The following is a 4,897-nucleotide window of genomic DNA, read 5'->3' on the forward strand; positions in this document are numbered from 1 at the left end:
TGTTTTAGTTTTTAAATATGCGAGAAACAAAAATAGATTATATATTATATGTTTAATATAATATTAAATATTATACGTGGATTTTAAATTTAAGTTTCTTGTTAGTTTTTTTTTAAAAAAGTAATTTGTTGTTAATTGATAGTAGATTATATTATATGTTTAATATTATATTATTTTAATAAGTGAGTTTAAGTTTAATTAAATTTTATTTAAGTTATAAAACGTATGATTTTATTACTTTTAAATAATTATCATTGTAAAATATTTAAAAAATATATCATATTTTAATTAGTTTAATTATTTATTATTTTTAAATAATTATCATTGTAAAATATCTCAAAAATATTCTATTTTAATTTGTTTAATTATTTATTATTTTTAAATAATTATCATTGTAAAATATCTCAAAAATTTCCTATCTTAATTTTTGAGATAATTTATTTTATTTAAGTTTAAGTGATATTTACAAACTACAATTAAATATAATAATATTCTGTAAAATATAATAATATTCCGTTAAAGTTAACATTTAAAAAATAAAAAACCGTTAAAACCAAGAATTTCTGTTATCTACACACTTATTATATAGAAGAGATATATATATCAATGTTCCACCTAAAATATCGACATAAATTAAAATTTGTAGTCCCACTTAATATTTTTTAAAGATACATTATCTTGACCGACTTATATAGATATATATATTGAACAAAATTTATAGTTGGGACATAGCTTCTGTCGCCACCAGTAGGGACGTTTCTATTTTTAGCACGTAAAGAGATTATAATTTAATTTTTTATGTATAATGGTGTACATTGTAGATATAGTAGACATTTCATTAGTTTTTAGAAAATTCTAAATAATTTACGATACTGAAAACAGACTTCAAAACCATTTGTTTCACACGCATATAAAACAAGCTTCAAAACAACTTGGTTTTGTGTTTTCAGCACATGAATAGGTTAAAATCTATTTTTTATATGACGGTGTATATAATATTATTTAGAACCTCCCACAATTTTTTGTGAAATTTCGAGTAATTTAAGGTGCCGAAAACATGAAACATGTTGTTTTGAATCCTGGTTTATACGGGCGTGAAATAATTTGTTTTGAAACATATTTTGGGTATCGGAAATTATTCGGAATTTTCTGAAAACTGGTGAAAGGTCCTAAATAACTACATTGTACACCGTCATATAAAAAATTTGGATGCATGTCCTAAAAATTTGAATTTTTTTTAACAAAAGTTCCTTGACTTTTTAGGACACTCATTGAGAGTCCTTAAAAAACACATTTTAGGACTCGCAATGAGTGTCCTAAAAACATATGCAGGTCCTAAAAAACCTGAATAGAAAATTTAAGTGTAATATGAGTAGTGACTTTTAAGGACTCACTTTGGGTGTCCTAAAGGAGTATAAAGGGCTCCCAAAGCATGTCCTAAACACTTTTTAAGTAAAAATTGACAAAATTTTCTATCATTTTCGAATTGGGCTATATTAGGGCATCATTTCTAATCAGCACACACAAAGGAAGAAGAAAACAATTAGTCGCCTCTTTCCCTCTAGATCTCTCTCCCGCCTGCGTCAACATGAGGCCCCGACTGTTGCCCTGCCACCGTCCACCATCGACATGCGCTTCCTCATTGGACGCAGAAGGTCGCCGACATTCGACCCCCGTAAGCCCAGCCCCACACATGCCGCCCTCCGCCACCTAGAGTCGTTCGAAGTCACGATGGTGCTATGTTTCCCAAACACTTCTGAGTGTTTTCCGACAGCCTCGAGCTACCCTGACCCAAACGAGCACCACCAATGCATTCCTTGTGCTTTGGGCACCAAAACTCACTACATGATTGAACTCAATGGCCATCGAAATTGGAAGTCGACGTTCGCCGGAATCCATGGAGGTTCGAGAAATCATAATGCAAATCCAACCATTCTAGGCATTTCCAAGAATAACCACCACCACCACGATGCTCCCCAAGACTTGGGCTTCGATTCCCAGTCATTGTTTTCCCGAACCAGCACTGTGGGGTGGTGGGGTCGCCGTCAACGTCGAAGCTCTAGTGGGAGCTTTGGCTACCAATTAATTTTTTAAAAATTAAAAATAAAACGTTTTAAGACTCGCAGTGCGAGTCCTAAAAACATTATTTTAGGGCTTGTAATGCAAGTCCTAAAAAACCTCATATTTTAAGGCTCTCAAATAGAGGACTCGCGCCCCACAAGCCCTAAAAACTTTTTTCCCCACTGGTAGGAAAATTCTACAATAGGGGCATGCCTTTTGTCCCCTCTGGTAAGGGTGTTTCTGTGTTTTAGTGCGTGAATAAATTATAAGTCATTTTTTTTTATATGACGTTGTACAGTGTAGCTATAGTAGGAATCCCACCAATTTTCAGGATTCCGAATAATTTATGGTGTCGAGGAATACTTCAAAATAATTTATTTCACAAGCGTATAAAACAGGCTTAAAAACAACTTGTTTTCGTGTTTTGGTATATGGATAGATTACAATTCAAATTTTTTATATGACGGTGTACAATGTAGTTATTTAGAATCCCCCACAAATTTTTGGAAAATTCTAATTAATTTGTAGTGCTGAAAATAAGAAATAAATTGTTTTGAACCTTGTTTTATACGCATGTGACAAGTTATTTTGAATCTTATTTCGATATCGTAAATTATCCATAATTTTTTAAAAACTGGTGGAAGGTCCTAAATAACTTACTACAAGAAATAAGACTTTTTCCGGCGCGATTCAGAATTACGTCAGCAAAAAAATATTTTATCGGCACAATTCGGAATTGCGTCAGCAAAAAAATCTTTTACCGACGCATTTAGTGAATCACGCCGGAAAAAACAAGCACTTTTGCAGGTGCAATTCGGGGTTGCACCGGCAAAAGGTTACCTTTGCTAGCGCATTTCACCTAAGGCGCCGGCAAAAGTCAACCGTGCATTTTTAAATTTGTGCACGTTTTCAACAAAGTAGGTGGCTAGACTTCTATTTTGTGTCGGTAAAAGTCGGACTAATTAAAATGGCACTGTTTTGTCCTAGGGTTTTATTAAAGACTTTTTCCGGCGCAACAAAATGCGCCGGCAAAAGTCATAGCGATATCACTCAGCCGCCGAGCCCTTCTTCCCCATTTGTTTTCTTCCTTTTCTTTTTTCTCTCTTTCTTCTCTTCTCTCTTTCTTCAATCCTCCACCACCCACTGCCGTACCACCACCACCCCCACCAGCCGCACCCCGACGGCACCCCACCCCGACGGCCACCCCACCCCACCCGAGCCCCCACCTCACCCCACCCAAGCCCCACCTCGACGCCACCACGAGCTACCACTACCGCCCCCTCCTCCTCCAAGTTGCCCACTATAAGTTTTTTAATATACTTTTGTATTTTATTTTATTTTAAATTATTTATGTATTAAATTTAAATTATTTTTTGTTTCCACGGAGTCCCCTAGCCACTGCCGAAGCAGTCAGAGCGGAACCACTGCCAGGGCGGAGCCACTTCACCCACTGTAATATTTTTATTTTTGTTTGTTAATATTTATTATATTGTATTTTGTGATATATGTATTTTAGTTAAAGTATGAACTTAAAAAAATAAGATTAATAATGTATGTTTATATTTTTAATTGTTTTATATTAAATGTGATATGTTTGTAAATATGTATTTAATAATTTTTTTTGTATTAATAAAAAAATTAGTTTTGGTATATGTTTTTTTGTGGTTAAATATTTGTATATATGTAAATTGATGTATTTGTTAATGTATATATATGTATTTTGTATGATTTGAGAATATTATGGTTATATATGTGTTTAATTTGTAGGTTTTTAAATTTTTAGGATAGTTTGAAATATAGTCGTTATGCTGCCCAAATTTTGTTAGAGTTGGTAAAATTAATAAAAGTTTAATAATTAATTGAATAAAAATTTGTGTATAATTAAAAAATACATCAAAAAATAATTTTTAACTATAATTTAAATAAAATAAAATTACCAATCATAATAATTAATAATTAATTTTAACATTAATATTAGATGTTTTGTAATTGAAAAAAGTTAAAAATATAAAGGATTTAATAAAATAGAATAAAATTGTTATTAATTAAGTAAATAATCTAATACAAATTGAAGAATTTAATAAAAAATTACAAAATGCAATTAATGTATAATTAATTTAATTTTAAAATAAAAATAATAAATAAGTAAATGATTTAAAAAAAATTGTAATAATTAATAATTAGCTACATTTTTTTTGTAAATATAAATAATTATTTTTTCCAGAGATAGGATATTATTATCACTTAGTGATAATTAGGGAGACAAACAGTCATGAAATATTTTGACTATCATTTCCCTCATTTTAAGACAATGATTAACTGAATTATTTCGCTTAAAGATGGCGAGCTACAGAAGCTGGATGAGTGCGAGGAATCTTTGGTCTCTGGAGTATAGAAATGGTGTTAAGGAGTTCTTCGAGATCGCTAAAAATCAGGTGAACGATCGAGGTTTGGTTCGCTGTCCGTGCAAGAAATGTGGGAATGTTAAGTTCCAGCCTATAAATGAAATTCCGATGCATTTATTCAACAATGGCATCATACAGTCTTACAAAGTGTGGCATTACCATGGAGAGGCGCTGCCGCCGCCACCAGATGTGGTACGAGATCAGGGTAGAGATGAGATAGCAGATATCCTGGAGGATGTTTACGCTGAAGATGACGTTCTCGCTGGAAACCATAATGATCCTCCCCAAGATGATGTTCAACATCGCGACAAGTATGACAATTCATTTAAGGAGATATCAAGTGAACTGTACCCGGGTTGCCGAAAGTATTCCTCGTTGAACTTTTTGGTGAAGCTGATGCATCTTAAAGTTATTAACAAGTGCAGCAATCA

Source organism: Humulus lupulus, chromosome 1 (genome assembly GCF_963169125.1).
Source record: "Humulus lupulus chromosome 1, drHumLupu1.1, whole genome shotgun sequence".
NCBI lineage: Eukaryota > Viridiplantae > Streptophyta > Magnoliopsida > Rosales > Cannabaceae > Humulus > Humulus lupulus.